Source organism: Tachypleus tridentatus, chromosome 10 (genome assembly GCF_004210375.1).
Source record: "Tachypleus tridentatus isolate NWPU-2018 chromosome 10, ASM421037v1, whole genome shotgun sequence".
In the NCBI taxonomy this organism is placed as follows: domain Eukaryota; kingdom Metazoa; phylum Arthropoda; class Merostomata; order Xiphosura; family Limulidae; genus Tachypleus; species Tachypleus tridentatus.
In genome coordinates this window covers 166,629,117-166,652,653 of record NC_134834.1, presented here as the reverse complement: position 1 = coordinate 166,652,653, position 23,537 = coordinate 166,629,117, and the positions used below count along the sequence as shown (strand labels likewise).

Below are 23,537 nucleotides of genomic sequence, written 5' to 3'. Positions count from 1 at the left end.
TTCCCATGTGGCTACCATTCTGTTGAAGATATTACTTTCCCATGTGGCTGCTTTTCTAACAAAATAAGTGTCTTGACGCTTTTTATCGGTAGCTTATAAAACCAAGAAGTATCTTTTCATCGGATAAAGTAGATATTTATTAACAGGAATAGGTGGCAAATAATTTAAATATCGTATTGTTATTATATTTATTTGTGTTCTAACATTTAGTTATTTCGACTTTTTTTCCTGTTCTTGAGATTTGGATTGTTTGTTTGTTTATTTTGAATTTCGCGCAAAACTACACGAGAGCTATCTGCGCTGCCCGTCCCTAATTTAACAGTGTAAGACTAGAGGGAAGGCACCTAGTCATTACCACCTATCTACCACCAACTCTTGGACTACTCTTTTACCAACGAGTATTTGGATTGACCATCACATATAATACCCCCACGGCTGAAAGGGCGAGTGTGTTTGGTGTAACGAGTCGAGCGCCCTAACCATCAGGCCAGGTTAGGCCCCTCAAGATTTAGAGTTCCTTTTCTTCCCACAAAATAAGTATGCTTTAAAAGAATAATTGTTGGAACGTGATAGGCTCTCAGGAATACATTATTTGACTCACATACATTATTAGTTGTACTGAGTTGTAAATGGTTAATCTTTGGAAAACTCTGTACGGTAAAAACGTTTAACTTCACTTCCAGGAGCAAACGGTCATTTATTATCAATAAAATTGCAAACTTTTCTCTTTTTTCATTTTGATTTTTGTAACGACTTACTGAGCTTATGACTGCCTCTGAACTTGAAAATGTTCGTTTTATTGGAAGTATTTTGGAATATTGTACAGTTTGTAATTAATAAAAGCATCTGACTTTTCATGACACTTTCTAGTTTTCGGTCATAAAACATTAGAGCATGTTACTCATAGTCGGGGTCCTTCTCACTTTGTCATCTCTCGTAATTTTTGTGATGAAATCATAAAGTTTCACTCATTAGTTATTGTGTTTGAACAGCAGTAATTTTTTTTTTTTTTGGTGTGAAGATATTCTGGCTAACTTGACCGTGTTAATAAATTAAAATTTCAAATTTTAAGATAACTGAAATTTATTTAATTTATTTCTGTTGTGTGAAATATGTAGAGTTTGGAATAGGGCAGCTCGCTCCTGTATTTTGATGTTATTTAGTTGAAGCTAATTTCGGTATCAGTCAACTGTTTTGTTACACATTTATTTACTTATATTAGGAAAATATTTGTAGGATCAAGTGTAATTTTAATATTATTTTAGTTGCTGAAAGTTTGAATATACAAAGCACAAATCTAGTTAAGGATAATTGTAATTTATAATATTGTTCTTATGATCATACGAAACTACTGAAAAGCTATCCGCCCTCCTTCAGATCAATGTGTTTTATGGATTGTATCTACCTCTCTCATTTGAACATTTTATAGGCAGGTTATAACCGAAGTATGACAGTATAATTATGAGTGAATATTCAATATATAAATTACAATTACATAAATTTTTCTCCAAGAATAAATCATTTTCAAAAGCGATAAATGAAAGCAAAAGCTTCATAGCTGTACGATCAAACGTTTGTTTGTTTTACTGCAAAACTAAGCCTTAGTCCAAGTGCTCTGTTCAACGCAAATAATCAAACTTTTGATTTCAGTGTTTAAACGAACCTTTGATCCACTGGTTGACCAAACGTAGGAGATGTAATTAAGCATTACTTTACAATAGACCAGAGCAGCACAGCGGTATGTCTGCAGACTTATAACACTAGAAACCGGTTTCCATTCTCGCGGTTGTCATAGCACGAATATTCCGTTTTGTACTTTACTCCAAACAAACAAATATTTTACAGTAAATAATAATATAAATAAAACATATTCGTAAGTCGATTAGAAAAATTGTAAACTTTATTTGACAACATTGTCACTAATAACTTATACACGGCCCGGCATGGCCAAGCGCGTTAAGGCGTGCGACTCGTAATCTGAGGGTCGCGGGGTCGCATCCCCGTCGTGCCAAACATGCTCGCCCTTTCAGCTGTGGGGACGTTATAATGTGACGGTCAATCCAACTATTCGTTGGTAAAAGAGTAGCCCAAGAGTTGGCGGTGGGTGGTGATGACTAGCTACCTTCCCTCTAGTCTTACACTGCTAAATTAGGGACGGCTAGCACAGATAGCCCTCGAGTAACTTTGTGCGAAATTCAGAAACAAACAAACAAATAACTTACATTGTAAACTCCATTTACAGAATTATTTCCTGAAATTTTGAATTATTTGAATAGAATTAGAGACATTCACTGAGAACCAATTGAGTTACTGGTGGCCAATTTGACATTTCATAGCTATTGTCAATAATATTCATATAATAAACATATGACTCTTCTTTATTAATAGTTTTTCAGCTAGGTAATCTAGACGAAAGAAAGATGTGGTTGCTAACTGTGCAAAGAAATTTAACTTATAAATTAATAGTTTTGCCTGATAGGACTAACAGTTTTGGTTGATATCTATTGCTGTTGTTTCATAGGACTAACAATGTTGACTGACAAACTAATACAGTTGCTTGAAAGGACTAAGTGTTGGTTGATATCAATTGCAGCTGCTTTATAGAATTCACATTGTTAGCTGACAGCCTAATGTAGTTGCTTGATAAGATAAATCGCAGTAGCTAACGACCTAATACAGTTGCTAGTTCGATATAAGGAAAGAGAGCTGAATAATTCGTTGGCTAAGCCTATCAACTGTTTTGTTGTTGTTGTTGTTGTAGTTTTATATTAATTGGCTGAAATAAGAAGTATTGCCATTCTGTCCTTTCGAATGAAACAAAATATGAGAACACTGATGATCTTGTAGCTTGATTAGTTATAATGTTTGCTTTGCACGAAGTGTCGTGCTCGCTACGTCAACGGTTTAGTTTTCATTTTAAAACAAAACTACAGCTTCTATTCTACCAGGTTTCAGATATTTTTTACTACCACTACTTATTTTATCACAATTAACTTTATTCTTTAAAAGGAATTTTCAGTTTGCAGTTTCAAAGTGAATGACACCACGACCAGAAATTACAATAAAGTGAAGACTCCGTAACCGAGGTGAAAAAAAAAACAACAGTCATGCACACCAGCCTTATAGACAACTGAATATTTTATTCTTAGCCTTGTTGACAAAGCATTGATTCAGTGAACTCAGTAATAGTGAATCAAAATTTAAAATATTACACACCGAATACGAAGATATACAATATTAACATTTATACTGTTCATTCTCAATTAGAAACGCACATGCTTGACACATATATTTTTTTATGTATGTTTATACATAAAATATATATGTTTATATATATATACATTTTCAACAGAACTATTTACAACAATATTTTTTTAAAAAATAGCATACAGCACTTTTTTACCAACTCAGTATAAGACCAGAAAATAATATTTCAAACACAATCCTACTTATATGAAATTTCTTATGATCGATGGTAAATATTATACAACACAAAGTTGATCGCCATATTAAAAAGGAATAACAACTAGAAGTTGAGAGTTATTATCAGTACATTTTATTTAATTGTGTGAAACTGATTTTATGAAAATACGGATATCCAATAAGAAAACGTTTTTACTATGGTTAAACTGGATATTTCGTAATTTATTTCTTCACGTAGAATATACCAAATGGTGATGATTACGAAGTTTTAACACTGTATTATAATTATAATTATAATTATTTTTCAGCTTGGACTTGGTGAGCAAAAATAAGTACAAAAACTTTTATATTTTAAAAAGGAAAAAATATATATATATATTAGAACGCCTTACGAAACGTTAACTGTTTCAAGAATATGTTGAACATATCAATTTATTTTTAAAGCTTTTATGTACAATGACTATGTCTTAATTGTTTATAAGCACCCACAAACACATCTTGAATATAAAGATAAAGAAAATAGAATTGGGCAGTGTTCCAATGAAACCAATGACCAAGTGTAACGTGGCACGAACAGCTTTCACAGCATACATTCAGTTTCATAGAAACTTACACACTTACACAATACTAACATTATTTTATACAACTTGTTATGACTAATTTGTATTTGTTGTTGAGGAAAAAGTTAAATCTGATACACTCTTATCGAAGACTACATTATGGAGTTGCCATCTGTGTCGTTTGTTTTTAATTAATGTAGTTTCTGTAATTTCATTTCTACAAATAACTCATTTTCGAGGGTCTTAACTTCATTTCAACTTTAGTAAGCTGCACCCACTCGTGTTGGTCAATATCGTACCACGTGAGCCCGATGTTATATCGGCCATTAATGTTGACGTACTGACAGTGGTTATACCACCAACCACTGGAATAATACACTGCGCAGTGGGTGCTACTCGCATCATTATCGCGGTCTTTGGTGCTAAAACCCATCCCATTGTGATTTTCCATCGCATCACTGGCGTTCCCATGGTAACCACCAATCACCAGGCGGTAATCATCAGTTTCGTTTGCCACAACGAATGTGTCGTACTCGGCAAATTTGAAGTGACCAAACGTGTCCCACATGTCCATTCGCAAAGTGTAATTGTCCGTGGTGGTCATGTGATGGATAACTTCATTTCCAAGCCAGTATTCTCCCAACTGGTCCCCAAATCCACGCTTGTAGTCTTCCCAGTCACGGTAAAAATCCTCTGATCCGTCCTGTCTTCGCTGAATCACTGTCCAACCACCTCCGTCAGTATCCATGTCGCAATACGTAGAGACAGCATACTCTACACCTTCAGGGTGGATTAGGTGCACGCCACTCTTGCGATCTGCGGTTGGCATAGTTACTAGTTTTACAGAGCAGTCTGAAACAAAAGGAATTGAATAAATTAATTAGCGATATTACATAAGAAAGATCTGGAAACATTCTTTAACCTTTAGAAGTATAAAATATCCCGAATGTTGTTTTTGTTTTTCTGACTTGGAAGCTTCTAACATAACGAACGTAAATGCAAAATTACTTTCTTATTGGTTACACACTAACATATATGTTTTTAACACACACTCTTGCATGCTAGTGACGTTCAACAAATATATTTCAACTAACTTCACAAGATATATTTTTCTTAACAAACTGGTGGCCCAGCAAGGTCGGGTGGATAAGGCACTCGACTCGTAATCCGAGCGTCGTGGATTCGAATTCTCGTCACACCAAACATGCTCGCCCTTTCAGCCGTGGGGGCGTTATTACGGTTAATCCTAGTATTCGTTGGTAAAAGAGTAGCGTAAGAGTTAGTGGTGGATGGTGATGACTAGCTGCCTTCTCTTTAGTCTTACACTGCTAACTAGGGAGAATTAGCGCAAACAGCCCTCGTGTATCTTTGCGCGAAATTAAAAACAAACAAACAAACAAGCTGCTCTTTGCTTGCTGTGTGCTAGTGATGTTTTATAGAAACTACAAATTGATGTACTCGTCTTTCGTCCCAGTTATAATCTTAAAAAAACGTGGAAGTGGATGCTATGAGAAGTAACATAAATTCTTACATTCACACAATTTATCTATAACATAACGTTATTACAGTATTCATTACTACCCTAGGAAGAGTTTTGTATAAGCCTTAATAACCCTATGTATACACTTAAAACGTATATGGTGCGATGATCAAGGTATCTAGGTAGGAAGAAGTTGCGGCCAAAGTTGAGGCAGTAGGGAAGCTTTTTGTTACCCGCTTTCAACACCCACCTTCACAGTGATTCCTTAATCAATTGACAGCCATTGGCTACGGAAATGTCTTACGGGTCGAAATTGAAAGGTCACGGGTCAAAGTAAAAAGTGGGCAAAATTCAAGAAAACGGTCTTCACATCGCGCTTATGGTGGCTGTTGGAGTAGGAACTTCAGCTAAGTTTATGTATTATTAAAATAGTGGCGATCATTTTGTTCATTACATTCCTCCGAAGGAAGTGCAAGTGTACACACTGAAATGTATGATACGTTTATGTGCTCTCTCCTCACACTGTGTGTAAGTTGTGTTATAGAAAATGTTGTTTTTTTTTGCGAATGTGTGAAGACGTGGCGCCCTCTATGAATATAATTAACGATATCTTATCTCAAAGATAATAAATGTTCGATAACAGCAATGATGGTTAGTAGCGGAGGTTGTGAATGAATCTCCATTAACATACCCCTTGTTACAAACTGTTATCCCACAAAGATTGGCCCAGCAACCTGGTAATAGCGAGATAACAGATAGGCAAGTACACAGCATTTTGCTTTATATATGAAGAGATATTCTAACTAACTTGATTAGGGTAGTTTTTACCTTTAGATAACACTATAAGGTTATGTATTTTTCCATGTATTGCATACATACATGTATATAAAATACATGATAACGGTTAACTACTAGTAATATATATAAATGTAGTTCATCTTAGTTATTTAGATGATAAAATGCCTCATTCACTGACAAACATCTAAACATCTTTATATACAGAGACTTAATTTATTTTAACGTATTTTTTCTAGGTATCTTCATGTACAGATAGTAAATTTATTTTAATATACATTCCTATGCATATTTATACCTATTTTAACATTATGCAAATAAAAGTTAAAAAAAAACAATAACATTTTATAATATACCTTTTGGTAATAAATTCACAAATTTTGAAATTTCGTTCTTTAACTCAAAGTAGTTGAACTTCATCTGTGGTACTGATGATGAGATATTATGTAGTCCTTGTTTTAACTCTTCGTGACTTTCATTCCAAGCTGAAAGAGAGTCGATGTCAATTTTGGTTTTAACTTGAGTGTACAAAGCATCAACTTTTAACTGGTTATCATTGATTTGTGTTTGCAGTTTTTCAATTTCTTGGTCAAAGCTTGCCAATTTCATTTCTTTTAGGATTTCCTCATTGTTAGTTTTGCATTCTTGCAAAGACTGGTTAAGAACTTCATTCTGAAGAGTCAGAACCTTGTAACGATCTCTTTGGACTTCCATTTTTAGGATTGAATAATCTTTATTCAGTGTTTTGAGTGTTTCGTAGTGATCATTTTGGTCCTCACGAATGATTTCGAAAGAAGATTGCAACTGACCAAGGTTGAAATCAGACTTGGAAACTTCTTTTTGGAGATCGTGGATGCTTTTGTCGAATCGACCTTCTAGGGTTTCGAGAGCTTCGAAAATTCTAAGTGAAGAGGAATGAAGTTTATCTACAACTCCAATGGTCTGAGTGATGTTCTTAAGTTCCTCCTTAGTGGTCAGGATCTCTTGATGTAGGCTTTCACTTACACCGTTATTTTCCGTCATCCGCCTCTGCATATCAAACTGCTGTTTTTTAAAACTCGGGATTTGATTCTCAAGGGTACTAGTAGTGCGTGAGAGGGCGTGGAGATCAGAATTCATGGTCGTATAGTTTTTCTTCATCCAGTGAATCTGCCGTTGAATTTTACCTTGTTTCTTTTCAAGTGCTTCCATTGTTTTCTGCATCATGGCTAATTCTTTTTTCACGTGTCTGTGACGGTGTGTTCGATGGAATATTCCTGTTAAGAAAACGAAATCTGTCACGTAAAGTGAAATTTAATTAAATCCCGCTATTGAGATAATCCACTTTTCCTCTTTTCATTGCGGCATCAAAAATGAACATATTATAAGCGATTAGCCCTAAAAACTCTCAAACTAGTTTTGTAAAGATTGTCTCAGGCCATATTTCATAGTTGTTTTTATTCCCATCCTGTTACTCTTTGTTTTAATTAATTCTTCGTTTATACACTTAAATAACACCCATCTTGTACTTTATCGATAAGAAAAGAAAAAGGAAGGATCTTAATAACATGGTGCGTAGGATTATGTGACACAAATATATTAAGTTACACTTCGATTTTGTTTTGATATTTTGATGTCATGATACTGTATAATTTTTCCAACCTAAGTGATTCTAAAGTAATAGGATAGTTATAAAAAGGAAAATTTTCTAAGTAAATAGTCTTATGGTTCTTTTGTTTAAGGTGCACAATGAGCTATACCTATCATTGAGGTCGAGCCCCGCTTTTTAACGTACTAAGCCCTCAAACTTACCTCTGAACCACTGGAGTCTCTTTGTAAACTGTTCTTGTAGTTTTGCAATTGGACCCGGCATGACCAAGCGTGTTAAGGCGTTCGACTCTTAATCTGAGGGTTGCGGGTTCGAATCCCTGTCGCACCAAACATGCTCGCCCTTTAGGGCGTGGGGGCATTCTAATGTGACGGTCAATCCCACTATTCGTTGGTAAAAGAGTAGCCCAAGAGTTGGCGGTGGGTGGTGATGACTAGCTGCCTTCCTTCTAGTCTTACACTGGTAAATTAGGGACGGATAGCGCAGATAACCCTCGTGTAGCTTTGCGCGAAATTCCAAAAAAACAAACAAACATGCTAATTAATAACGTAACATCCAACTGCAACGCTCCCTACAATCCCGTACCCGTTTATACTCTTGTCCCTAAAGACATGTGCCCGGCAACGGTCAGTTGCAAACACTCTCTTTGTTAACCTGAAGATGACCTAGGAAGGTCGAAATATTATTCTCTGCTTATCAATAAAAGTGTTAATGCCCGTGTCAGTCGTTCTGAGATACAGTACGATTTAAATCTGCACATATCTCACTTACCAGACTTATGGTAGCCATTGAAATGATGGTCTCTTTTGGCAGAAGCACCGTCTGCTGTAAGACTCTCTGAGGTTCTTCTGGATGTTACTTCATTTGTGTTTTTTTCCTGAAATGTCAATTTCCTTTTGCAACTTAGAGTATAACATAAAATATATCTACTAATATATTTTAGGATTAATAACATTAACATAAGATAAATGTTAATCAGTTTCAAGGAATGTTATAAAGACAATATATTTCAGAATTGAAGAATATTTCAATACATGTGTTAATTTACTCTTACACGTAGGGATAAATTTCATAATCTGAATCGTGTTTATCAAGTGTATTTGAACATGGGTAGAAACACAACGACACTTGAAATGTTATATAAATCAACTTCCAAACATATTCAGTAAAGGGTTAAAGTTCAAGTTCACATACTTAAGAAATATCACGGCTGACTTACAAATGTGATAAGCCAAATATTACGAAATATTAGTTTAAACAAATGCTAGTTGACATATCCCAGAAATATTATGGCTAGATTACTAAAAACGGAACAGCAATTGTCGTACTATCAAGATGCTCATTATAAATGCCCCCCTGTTAGTACAGCGGTAAGTCTCCGGATTTACAACGCTGAAATCAGGGTTCGATTCCCTATGTGGCTTTGCTATGAAAAAAACAACACAAACGCTTATTCTAAACGCATTATCACGTTTGTTTGTAACTTTATAATTTCTAAGTTAAATCATCGATACATGATACGGAAAAATGTAAATATATAATAAAAGACAGAAAAAGAAACAACACTGTGTTACACAAACTCGTACCTCGTGAGGGGAAATCCTTGAGACGAATTGGCGGTTAGCGGCGTGAATATCTACTTCATCTTTGAGGGAGGCGACCTGTAAAATAAACGGCAGGTGGTCAGTGACAGCCACAAGAACCGCAGGACTAAATTGGGGGAACAACAAACACGGGTTTCAACGAGCATGCTCTAAACTGCCGGTGCATGCAACAGTTTAATTTTTTTGCTTTATACGGAAGAAAATTTGTCTAACTTTTGACCAATTTCTTAAGAATGGGAAAATACGGGCAACAGTCGATGAAATGCATAAAAAACACATTACAAACAACAAATAACTTCTGCGTAAATTCATCTTAAGCTTTGTAACGGTTAATTGTTTCTTCCAGAACAAACTAAGTGCGTTTTCCTTCGTATTCAGTTCATTGTGTAAAGTATGTGCCTTCGTTACAGAATCTATTTGAATTTCTTGTTTTCTATTGCAGAGTGATGTTAAAACGCATGAGATTTTTTTCACCCATATTTAGTTCTGAGTTTTTCATACCACGTGAATTTAAGCAAAAACGCCACATAAATTAGTTTATTTAAAATATTTTTTGCAATACATTCATATGTGAAATTCAATTATAAAGAAGATTGTGGTAACGGGTAAGTATATAAATAATATATAATAATAATAATAAATTTATTAAGCAATAAATTAGACACAAAAAATCAAATAACAATATAAAACCATCAACAAAGAGTTAACTCGTCCTGTGATGGTTAAACACATAATAAAGTAAAATCAAAACTTACAAAATCAAAATAAAGTTCCCAGAATATTATCATCAGTATTTAAGATCCATTGTTTTAAGTATTTCTTTTGATTAACACGATTAATAGAAGATCTTATACTATAAGGAATAAAATTATGAATACGAGGTGCCAAATAAAGATATTGATGAAGTGTAACTGTTTTACGTGGTGTGGGTACATTAATTGGAAAAAAAGATTGTAGTCGTGTAAAATATGAAGTGACTTTAAAAGGCCTATTACAAGAAACATGCATTGTAGATAAAGCTAAAAAATATAAATAAAGTTTATCATATGAAAGAGGGGAGTTAAATTTACTGAAATCGGTATCAAGCCATGGGTAACTCTTGGAGAAAACACTTTTTTGCAACTTGTGAATAGGAATTAAAAAAGTCTTATATGTGCCACCCCAAATAAGTGATGACTAATTTTGGATATGTTATTAACTATGGAAGTGATATATTTGGATATGTTATTAACTTTCGAAGCGATAAATTTGGATATGTTATTAACTCTGGAAGTGATAAATTTGGATATATTATTAACTTTGATTTGAAAGTGAATATTTTAGACATATCAAATACTGAAATTTTAGCGTCTCCGAAACGGCTACAGCAGAAGAAACGAGTCGACGATGACAGTGAACAGGTTTTGCGATATGTCATTAGTGGGATGTGTAATTTTAGAGTTTAAAATGAAGTAAAGATGACTATTAAGTTACCAGAAAATTCAATTTGTATTACTTCATGTTCCACGTCAGGAGACAGTTGATAAGTTGTTCTGTAAAATAAGCTTGATGTTTTTATTTTTCACAATATTATTAACTTGATTAGAGAAGGGTGAGGAGCAGAAGTGTATGTGTGTGTGTGGGGGGGCTAACATTAAAAACAGGTTTCACTTGTTGTGGTTTTATAGGTGACTTTGTATCATTTGATATTACAACTGTTTCTTCTTCATCATCTCATTACGGCCACTCGACTCGTAATCTGAGGTTTGCATATTCGAATCCCGGTCGCAACAAACATATTCACCTTTTCAGCCGTGAGGGGCGTTATAATGTTACGGTGAATTCCACTGTTCGTTGATAAAAGAGTAACCCAAGAGTTGGCGGAGGGTGGTGATGACTAGCTGCTTTCTCTTCAGTATTACACTGCTAAATTAAGGACGGCTAGCGCAGATAGCCCTGGGATAGCTTTAGCACCTACCTTGCCATGGCACGTATTGAATCCTGAATTTTAGCGTCGTACGCTCTCCACTTTTTTTTTTTTTTAATTGCTAAGTCACCAGCACGCTATTGAAGATAAATGTAGTGGATCATCATTACTAAGAAAGAAATAAACGTCCTGAAATTTTTATCCCGATTAATAAGTATTTAGCTCAATGTAAAATCGCTAAATTAAAACAACTACGATACATACACGATCAATGGAACACCTGTAAATGTCATCCTACTAAAATTTGAAGTTAAAATATGGAACTCAGACATGTGTCCTTGTTAATTACTTACAGATATTTTCTGTAAACACGCTACATTATTTTCCAGATTCTTTGGTCAATGAAAAAAGGGATTTTTTTTAGTAGTACTAGTGCTAAGATTCTGCAAACTTTGTGTTGAAGAAAGATTAATAGGCAAGATAGGTAGTCACATATAATGACAAATCTAGACTGTCGTTGGCAAACCATTTCACAATACAAACAGATTTGTCTACTGCGCATGCGTTGCTTTAGAAGGTATTGTTCGGAGACCCTCTCCAATCAAATTGTAAAGCAGTTGACGCAGCCATCTGCTCTCTTCCCTTCGATACAAACACGTCATTGTTCACACGTATTACCCCCATCTACCTCCCTCACCTCGAATGTGGTGCTTACCCGTCTGATGTGTTCAGGGCTATTCTTGTTGGGTTACAAACAAAATTCGACGAGTACACATACTGCCTGTTTTTTTTTAACAGTAAAAAGTTACAGTAAAAATCCCCAAACTTAGTTTGATCTTCAAAATTTGCCTTAAACATACGAGACTCGAGGTCCAGTTTACCATTATCGTTTTCTTTAAAAAAAAAAAAGCTAAAGTGCTTTAAAACCAACACATTTAATACATTTCAAAGAAGAAGTGATCGTTTAGTCACGTGAATGGTTCTTAGAAATGTGACGTCCAGGAGTAGCAGTCTACATTTTCCGCGTTCTTGTCACGCACATTCGGTCGTAAAGATAATTCAGTATATTTATATATAATTACTCCGTTGTGAATGTGTATATTAAACATCTCATACTGAGGCCTTGATGCATCGCCAGTATATTAATTAAACCCAGATACGGATTGTGGACGGGACATTTAATACATATCGAAATAATTATTAGTGTATTACATGTTAGCCCTTAGTAACATCCGTAGCCTTCAACAGGAACTTGATGTAAATACACGTTTAATGTACACGGATAAGAGTCTTGGAGATAATTATCTTATTATTAGAAGTTTTCTCATCACGACGACCCAAATACAAAGTTAGTTTTTGATTTCTCTATACAGCATTGTTTGTTTTTTTTTTTTTTCCTAGAACGATTGCTTTCAAGCGTACGTTCCTTATTCCAAACGTTTTGATGTTTTTGGTACTTTCAAAAGAAAGGAAAAACAATCGAGAGAACTGAGAGAAACATGTCCTTTCGTTTTAAAAAATAATAATAAAAATTTGTAGTTTTTAAAATATATATTAAGCAAAAAACAATGCTACCGCATTATTCCAAATCTAAAACCTAGAACAAAATCTGTGAACGAAAACCAACAGTAGTCATATTTATTGGTGAAACCTAACGTGGTTGTATAAAACGTATAATTTAAAATGTGTCTGTGTGTTTTCTCTCAGAGCAAAGCCACATGAGGCTATCTGCTGAGCCCACCGAGGGAAATCGAACCGCTGATTTTAGCGTTGTAAATCTGGAGACATACCGCTGTACTAGCTGGAGTTCGTATAATTTAAAAGGATTACATACCTTGCCAATATAACACGTTTGGGGAAAAGTTACGAAAATTCATATTCGATTCAGAAACAATAAGGGTGAAATCGACAAAAGTGAATATAGTTGAGAACTAAATACTTCAGTACTAGCGAGTGACTAACTTTTCCCAAATATGCAACTTCTTTGTTACCATACATTATTTCTACTTTTATTATTATTGTCCGCATTTTAAGTCAATGATTACAGAGATTGCTGAATTTTAGTTTGGTCTGAAAAAGAAAAGTGAATCTAACACATCCTTGTCAAGGCCGGCTTAAGGCCTCCTAGGGCCTGTAGGCAAGTGCATTTCTTGCAAGTCAATGATTACAGAAATTGCTGAATTTTAGTTTGGTCTCAAAAAGAAGAATGAATCTGACACATTCTTGTCAAGGCCGGCTTTAGGCCTCCTAGGGTCTGTAAGCAAGTGCATTTCTTCCAGGGTCCCATTTCTCTATACGTCATTTTTTTTGCCATTGAGAATTTACTATGGAACAGTTCTTCATTAAATCTAATTGTTTTAGAATGATAAATTTTCTAACTTGAAAACTGTCTGAGAAGAAAGTTAGAAACAACATACTGTGGGCATCTTGACACCGTGAACTCTATGTAACTGCCTATGCTAACTTCTGATAATGTTATTCCTCTCATAGAGTAGTAACGGTTAAATATCGTTCTAAACTTCAATTTAATATTATCTAGCTAAGTGCATTTATTCGCGTTTAATTCATATTTTTATACTTTGATATGGAAGTAACAATTAACCATTGTTGTACGATTTTGCTAAATCTGATCTGTCCCTCATTACTCGCACTTAACTCACCGTGTCTTTTATTCTGATATAGAAGTAACAATTAACCATTGTTGTACGATTTTGCTAAATCTGATCTGTCCCTCATTACTCGCACTTAACTCACCGTGTCTTTTATTCTGATATAGAAGTAACAAATAACCATTGTTGTATGATTTTGATAAATCTGATCTGTCCCTCATTACTCGCACTTAATTCACCGTGTCTTTTATTCTGATATAGAAGTAACAAATAACCATCGTTGTACGATTTGATTCAGTTTGTCTAGTTAACAAAGAAGTAAAAAAAGGCTGTTATTCATAGCACCATTAGTAGGTGTGCATCCTGCTTTCTTATATTGCTAGCTGTTTAAATAAACATAATTCAAGATGATTTGCTTCTACTTACAGTAGGTGGAAAACAAAATTGTGTACAGACACGTCAAATAACTTTCATTAAAGTAACAAAGTGTAAACTACAATTTGAATTGTGGCTAAGTTCAAACAACATCCCGAACTGTGAGTGCAAGCTGAAACTTGAACTGATATGTTATAATGTCTTCCCAAATCACACTATACTTTTAAAACCAAGGCACACTAATGTGTTTAAAACTACCACTACAATGATGTATGTGTGGACGGGTTGGATATGAAAGAGAGTAGACAGAGTAATGGGAAGAGACGGAAACTCGGGAAGTTTATCAACTACCTAACTAAACTAGTACCAATAAGTAGCTTTCGAGAGGCTTTGGTACCGTTAGATTGGATTGGTTTGCTTTGAATTTCGCGCACAGCTAAACGAGGGCTATTTGCGATAGACGTCTCTAATTTAGCAGTGTTAGGCTAAAGGGAAGGCAGCACTACCCACCGCCAACTATTGGACTACTCTTTTACCAACGAATAGTGGGATTGACCGTCACTTTATAATGCCCCCACGACTGAAAGGGCGAGCATTTTTGGTACCACGGGGATTCGAACCCGCGACCCTCAAATTACGAGTCGAGTGCCTTAACCACCTGGCCATGCTGGGCCCGGTACCGTTAGATGAAAGCAGAACAATTTATTTGTGGTCAGTGAACAAACCTGAGCAGATGCAATGCACGTGCGTCCCAAGCGCTTGTTTACATTGGCCGTATTTTTACTTTCCATACTTTTGCATGAAAGCTCTGCAGATGTGTATAAACCATTGCAGTTTCTTGTGTATCATTAGTTTACGACAAATATCGTTCCTAAGTTAACCCTAGAATACAAAAATTAGATTAACCGTATTGGACGTGTTTGTTACCGTTAGTTCCTTTTCACATTTTCAGCTGCCTGCTATTGTGTAAAACTGAAAAGGAAAGTTCCAACAAGTTCCTTTATCAAAGGAAAACGATCTCAACGATCTCACAGAGTATTTCTAAACGTAGAATTCGTAATGCAAAACAAAAATATTTTCGTGATGTCTGTAACGTTTTGTAATCTACAACTTTTATTTATTCATTTTATATGTACGCATTTTTTAGGTTTATCTGAACACTGGAATATAAAAAGCGAGTGCATTTTTATGAGCGTGCTGGTGATAGAAACACCACAACGACAAAGCACTGCTAGTTGCTTAAACACCCGCTGGTGTGAAAATACCATCTACTCTTAGCCAAACTCTCCACACAGATGTTCGATTCCTGGAAATATAACAATGACAACACACTCGCAAAATATCAAGTGCAAAAAAACAAAAAAAAACAAACACGAAAACTGTGATAGACTCTCTAATTCACTTAACGTAGTAAAAAGTGGTAGGTAATGGTTTAAGCTAGAACAGAAACTAACAAGCAGAAGTTACTGTTGGCTTAGCTCAAAGCTCCACAGTGGGCTATCTGTACTCTGTTTACCTGGAGGAATCGAACCTTGGATTCTGGCATTGTTTGTAAACTTATCCCTGATCTGTCAGGGAGACAATAAATACAAACTTAGTCAAATACATATTTTTTTTTTTATAATTTTACATGAAAGTTTACTCATGAATGTGTACGTATGAGATAGTGCTGAAACACTTATGTATTTTTTTTTGTTTTGCATTTTGTAAATTTATCTATTTTCAAAGTTCTGTTAAAATATTTGTACTTTTACCTTAATCTGTTCAGTGAAGTTTCTGTTAGAATTTCTCGGTTACATCTCGTTGCTGAAACACCTGCTGTGTGATTCTACCCTCTTTAGGCGGTTTTTATCGTTGTTCTTACAAGCAATCAGTGAGTGTTATAGCTGTTTCCGATTAATAAGGGAGAAGTGATTGATTGTAGTTGTACCAGCGACAAGTTACATGAAGGTTAAAGAGAAAAAGAACGTAACCTGTGTGTAAAAATTAATTGTTTAGAAGTTATAAAATGGGGTTTCTTTTTCTTTTGTTTTCAACTATTTTCAATGGTGCAAACGTGTTTTTAATATCTGTGATTGAAAATTAGATAATAGATTGTTCTTAGAAATTCCCATGTACAAACCTTGTGTACGAGAAAGTAATGGTTCTCTATTCTCCACGGTGCAACATTTGTACTTTTTGTACTTGATACTGTAAATGTATTTACAACATTTGTACTTTTTGTACTTCATAATTTATATATTTTTACAACATTTTTACTTTTTTACTTCATAACTTATATCTATTTACAACATTTCTATTTTCTGTACTTCATAATTTATATGTTTTTACAACATTTTAACTTTTTGTACTTCATAATTTACATGTAATTCACTTGTAATTTTTGTTCTACATGTAGCTTCGAATGTGTGTGTCTGTGTGTTTATATCAAGGCCACATCAAGCTATCTGCTGAGTCCACCGAGGGGAAACGAACCCCTGATTTGAGCGTTGTAAATCCGTAGACAACTTCGAATGGAACTAACCATTAATATGTTGTTATCTTGCTTTGAATACTTGTTAATGAGATTTCGGTAAACTCACAATGTGAACTACGTAGATGAATAAACTCTGAATTTTCATATTGGAATTTTAAAAACATACTAAAGTGTTATTTTGTTTCTACTTTTCATCTTCATCTTTGTTCACATAGCTGAGAAACCTCATAAAATTAAAAGTTTTGTTATTCTAATTAGATAATAACATTGTGAGACATTTAGACAGCGAGGCTTGCTGCAAAAATAACGTATTTGGTTAATTTTGTTGTTATAGTTTTAAGTTCATCAGAACCAGTTATTATCAGTCGAGTCAGCCAAAATTGTTGAGACCCGGAAATGTAACAATGCAAAAAGACTCGTGTATTCATAAATCAGACTTTATGTGTTTCAGATTTGCAGCAGACTCGTAGACAATACGGAAACCTCTTACTTCATTCAGAGGTTTGCAGCTGTTTTATATGTATTCATGTTATATCGTCTTTACGCTATATTTTTAAGCCTATTTTTTCTAGCTAACTCCTATAATACTCAGTTTTTCGGTGTTTGAATGAAAAGAGAAACATCCAGTAGTTAAACCGATGTGTAATTATAGAAAACTGTGTATAAGTTGTCATCATGCAGTAGAGACTTTTTCTTTCTGTTAGCATTGAATTAAAATTCATAATCATTCATGAAGTAATTAGGGAAGTTGATCACTTACGTAAGGCCTAGCTCAAAGAGGTGGTTGATCACTTACGTAAGGCCTAGCTCAAAGAGGTGGTTGATCACTTACGTAAGGCCTAGCTCAAAGAGGTTGTTGATCACTTACGTAAGGCCTAGCTCAAAGAGGTGGTTGATCACTTACGTAAGGCCTAGCTCAAAGAGGTGGTTGATCACTTACGTAAGGCCTAGCTCAAAAAGGTGGTTGATCACTTACATAAGGCCTAGCTCAAAGAGGTGATTGATCACTTACATAAGGCCTAACTCAAAGAAATGTTTTGGAATGTCAGCCGTATTAGTAGATTAAAAAATATGTTTTGCTTAGAAACGTGTTAGTCATATCTCTAGTTTCATTTTATATAACAGTATTTGAAGCCTCTTCAATGGCACAGTGGTATGTGTGCAAGCTTACAACGTTAGAATTCGAGTTTCAATATCGGTGGTGAGCAGAGTACAGATATCCCATTGTATTGCTTTGGGCTTACTTCAAACAAACAAATTGTATTTTAGTACATACAGTAAAGCTACAGTTGGACTAATTTCCCCGAATAGGGGTCAAAAGATGCTCGAGGGGTTACCTGTTTTAACCACTCGCACCAGTGTATAGTAGTCTGTCATCTGTCAGCCAGTATACTCTAAAATGACATCACATAACGGACGCTTAACGTTGCAATTTGTACCGTTGTGACATCAGTAAAACGTTCGCATACCATGAATCACGAGACAATTATACATTTTGTAGAATACTACACAACATGGCATATGAACTTCAAAATAAAATAAAAAATGTTGCTTTTAATTTTCGTTTTATTTACTCTTGAAAGAGAAAACTTTCGGGGATCTTGCGCAAGTACATCTGGCAGAGATTTTGTATTATTTGTAACTTAACTGAAAAAAAAATTACAGTAATGTATTAATAGACCAATCATGACGAATGTGAGTTGTGCAGCAAGTGAAAATAAAACTTAATCCTAGATCAGAAGTAAATCAACACTGTTTTTTGGAGTTACTTACAGTTAAAACGAGCAACAAGTTCAAAAATTGAGAGAAGGTTGACGCAATGCTTAGTCATTAATAATTCTATAAAGATTGATTTTTTATATTCTTTATGTGCTTAAAAAAGTGCTTTAGGCGCTCTCTGGTGCCAAAAGAAGACGGCAAAATTAACTTGAGGCTACATTGTTGTTTAATTGGATGAAAAACACGAATAATGAGTGAGTAAGAGTAGAATGCACGGTATTCCAGATTTTACACTTAACTATTATTCGGATCAGAACTCTAAGTTGAAAAAGATCAGAACATGTTTAGTATGTGTTCTTCATCAGTCACACCTTTTTCTATGGTAGGGGCCTGGCATGGCCAAGCGCGTAAGGCGTGCGACTCGTAATCTGAGGGTCGCGGGTTCGCGCCCGAGTCGCGCTAAACATGCTCGCCCTCCCAGCCGTGGGGGTGTATAATGTGACGATCAATCCCACTATTCGTTGGTAAAAGAGTAGCCCAAGAGTTGGCGGTGGGTGGTGATGACTAGCTGCCTTCCCTCTAGTCTTACACTGCTAAATTAGGGATGGCTAGCACAGATAGCCCTCGAGTAGCTTTGTGCGAAATTCCAAAACAAACAAACAAATCTATGGTAGGTCAGCAAATGCTTGCAGGGGCCTATCTCTCACTTGCGTAAGTCAGAACTGGTCACAATACACACCGAAACGTTTATGAAATACCAATATAACGTTGAAGTCTTTCTCACAAAGATATAAATTGTCATGATGGACAGGAATGGTATAGTCGGTCGTACTTCAAAGGAGTGATTTCTTTAAAAATGTAGGTTTCCTGAAACCAGAATATTTACAATACAGGTCAAACCTTTGGAACAATAGAGAAAGTACAGAAGTACTTGGGTGAGTAGAATAATATTTATTATTCTTCAGTTTATCGCTAAAGTATCAATATATTTATATTTCCGAATAAATAACTGTATTATCTTTAAAACGTTGCTACAAACATTGGTGAAGAAGCTGTTTCGTAAGTGTACTGATAGTTCAATGTGTCCTCCGTTTACTAGAAAAGCTGTATCACTGGGGAGTGAGTGTTACCTTATAACTAGGCTTAAGGTGCTTATATGTTAAATATACTAATTTTTATGAACAAATAAATGTTTCATTTTTCAAGTTATGTAAGCAATTCTAATGAGTAGTCTGTTCTACTTATGTACCAAAACTACAAATATGATGTATTAAAACAGTTACATTATACAAATAGAGACCTGTAAAAATTCTTCGATGTATGAATAATTGCAGGCAGTATCCCAACGCGTAAGACAACGTATGTTTTGGAAGAGAACTAATGTTCTACCTTCATACCGTAATGACAGTAAAATGTTCATACTTCATCCTTTGTTGGAAATTTTTTAAATATAACATTTTAAAACATTTTACATAAGTAAGGTAAGAACATAATCATCTGTTCTGAAAAAAAAAATCAGTATATTTAATATTAAGTTACCCTAAGTTGACTTCGCAAGCAACTCACACATACATACACCCTTCACAGTTTTACAGTTTTCCTAGTACAAGAGAATACATTGATGTGCCAGAACATTTATAAGACAATTTTCACAGCTGTGTATGTAATATGTTTATAAAGAGGAGACAGTTATCCTCACACTGAGGTAAAGATTGTGGTAATTCAGGGATTACACTGAACAAGGATGAATAATATTATTAACACTGCAATGTTTATGAACATCATTTATTTTTTCATAACCTTCTACCAGTAGTGTCAGTGTAAGCAATGAAACTTGATACATAATACCGAAACAAAATAAATCTATTCTGTCGGTTCGTATATTATGAACAGTTGAAATGTAATTTTCCAAATGCTGTTCTCTATCCACAAGGGTAAAATAAAAAAGGAAAAATACAACATTTCTAAACGCGTGCTGACATCTAGTGACAACTTTGTAAATAATATTTATTTCTTTAATGAGAGATGTAAGCTGTTTGAACCAAGAGCTAGCTGGATATTGCAAATTATTAAATACAGATTACAAGCCCAGACTCTATCTGTGGAAGATTAAAGCTTTGCGTGATATAATGTTAACGACTATGGTATAATGCCCTTTTCCTAAACCACCTGAGGTGACTACCAGATTATAGTAGTTGATTTTGTGCAAAAATTTAAAAGCTGGTACTAAATACCGCTCAGGTCCGGCATGGCAACGTGGATAAGGCACTCGACTCGTAATCCGAGGGTCGCGGATTCGAATCCCCGTCACGTCAAACATGCTCACACTTTCAGCCGTTGGAGCGTTATAATGTGACGGTCAATCCCACTATTCGTTGGTAAAAGAGTAGCCCAAGAGTTGTCGGTGGGTGGTGATGACTGGCTGCCTTCCCTCTAGTCTTACACTGCTAAATTGGGGACGACTAGCACAGATAGCCCTCGAGTAACGCCCCCATGTAACGCCCCCATGGCTGAAAGGTACAGTGGTATGTCTCCGGATTTACAGCGCTAAAATCAGGGGTTCGATTCCCCTCGGTGGGCTGAGCAGATAGCCCTTTGTGGCTTTGTTATAAGAAAAACACACACAAACACATGGCTGAAAGGTCGAGTATGTTTGGTGTTACGGGTAGTAGAATCCGTGACCCTCAAATTACGAGTCGAGTGCCTTAACCATCTGCCCATGCTGGGTCCATGTAGAGTGTTTAAACTTGTAATATCTTTTACACATACTTCAACGTTGTTACAGTAGCGAGTGCTAGCAAGTGGAATCATTTAAAGATAAAATAACAGCCAGCAGTATCTTACCTCTTCAGAAAGATGCTGGTAGGTGACAGAGAGTCTCTGAGACAGACTTCTTAGATCCTTGACTTCTTCTTGGAGCTGATCTACGGAAGCCGCGTCCTTTAGATGTAGTGCCTGAAGTCCCTCAACTTCTTTTTTGAAGGGCAACAAAATCAGACTTCAAAAGCGCAACTGTCGACTCGAAGGTGTCCCATCGGTTCAGTGAGGCAGAAACGTTGAGGGTTGACGATAATTCTCCAATCTCTGATCGGAGATGTTCAACAGTCTTTTGTAGCCATTTGTTAGTGGCTTCACTCACACGTAGTGGAGCCAAAGTCGCCCGATTACGCTCCGTGTCGGCCCGTAAACTATTTAGATTCTGTTGGAGTCGGCGGATCTCCGTACGTAGGAGCTCCATCTCCAGCCTCAAATCTCCAGCTTCTTCTGTGACACCGACCTCTCTCTCTTTTACAGCTACAATCGATGCAAGGTCTCGTTGGAGTTGTCGAAGCTGACTTTCCAGCCTGCCTAAAACCCGACGCTCCTTCTCGAGGCTTCGGACCGTCCCGTATGTACGACTAGCACGGACATGGTGGCGGTGATGTGACTCCGACTTCTGGAGGATTTTCAGATGCGGTGGAGTGACAACTGGAGTAGGTTGTAGGGATGATGTTGTGGACCTCTCTAACCAACTTACTCGTTGTTCTAATACTTTAATAAAAGCTTTATCTTGATGTCGGGCTTCACGAAGTGTCTCCACTTCTGACTTGAGTTCTTTCAACATATCTGTCACACTGTTTAGTTCAGATGGAGCCAAACTATCCATGGAACAGGAATATGATTGAAGCAATAAGATAAAACTAGCTAGTGTCCTTGCTATAGCCAGAAGGTTTGGCTGAAAACATTTGTATTCCATCATACTAGAATAGGAAGTTTCCTTATTGCTATATCAACCAAGACCATAAGTACTTCAGATCCACAGTTGTTCCAATCTGTTCAGTTTCATAAATGTATAAGTGTGACCTAAACGTTTCTAAAACCTGAAAATTACCTAGTGAGTATCGCTACGCTTTAAGCTCATTGCTACACTCGAGGGCACACGCACAAACCACGCGACTCAATACAGTCGTGGTGCGTCTAAACTAACGAAAGCTAACGATAACACTCGTCTATATACTCCGAGACGCGGCCCCTGACGTATGACAGGAAAGCTTACTTAGGGGCAATAGAAATGCGTTACACATCTGCCGCGGGGTGGCAAGACTCCATGCACGTGCCTCTTACGTTGGCAGCTGCATGCAGTTCACCTTTTATTCAGGTTTTGACATACCTAGACTGTTTTTCTTTTTATTATTATTATATAGGTTCCACATACCATTCGTTCTATACATTCTTTTGACCTGTAAGTGAAAAGTTCTGTACGCGTATTGACGAATCTTGTTTAAAATACATTGTCTCATATAAGTACTACAATTAGCATTTTCGTATAATCTTTCTGTGATTGAATAACGACTTGCTATTTCTCAATCAGCAGACAGCCCGACTTGACTTTGCAATACGAAAACAGACACATTTCTCACGACAGCCACCAATCATGTTACAATCTGACTGGAGCAATCGTATTAAATATTGCCTTTAAGGTTTATGAATGCCTTATTCGCAGAACAAAAGACGTTTGTTCAAATTTTATTTATGAAAATATATTACTATGTATGATAATGACTGAATAAAACTCTATTTCAACGAGCTTTCGGTTGTTAAGCAACTGGATACACATAATCAATTATGTTTACTTCTAATGGCAGCTGTAAATCTCAAATGAAAACCGAAACACATAACTGTAATTAAAGAACTGTCTTAAGTGGTTTAAGAAGCGCATGTTTAGAACCATAATTAGTGCCGAAAGTTTAATAAACTTAAGTACGTACTTTGGATTTTCGTTTTTATTGCATATTTTATATACTGTTTTATGACGAAGTTTAACACAACATATAATGTGTATTTTATGTGCTTATCTCATTCCTATAAGTCTATACATTTATGTTTTTGTTGCACTAATTATTTTTGTGTTTAAGCGATTTGATATTAGATGTAATGCCTGGTAAATCTTTTATAATATAGGTTTGGTTTGTTTTAAATTTAGCGCAAAGCTACTCGAGGGTTATCTGCGCTAGCAGTCCCT

The 23,537-nt window shown here is 35.7% G+C and overlaps 1 protein-coding gene and 1 pseudogene across 2 annotated transcripts in view; one reads left to right on the top strand and one right to left on the bottom strand.

Annotated features, from left to right (window-relative positions):
* Positions 1–23,537, top strand: part of LOC143230859 (uncharacterized) — a 226,756-nt gene that overhangs the window by 102,451 nt on the left and 100,768 nt on the right. The window lies entirely within an intron of this gene.
* LOC143230860 (uncharacterized) lies at positions 3,128–22,532 on the bottom strand (annotated as a pseudogene). Its single transcript, XR_013016651.1, has 5 exons — positions 21,380–22,532; positions 9,433–9,507; positions 8,618–8,723; positions 6,615–7,514; positions 3,128–4,835 (listed from the first exon to the last, which is right to left on the bottom strand). The product of XR_013016651.1 is annotated as an uncharacterized LOC143230860 (transcript).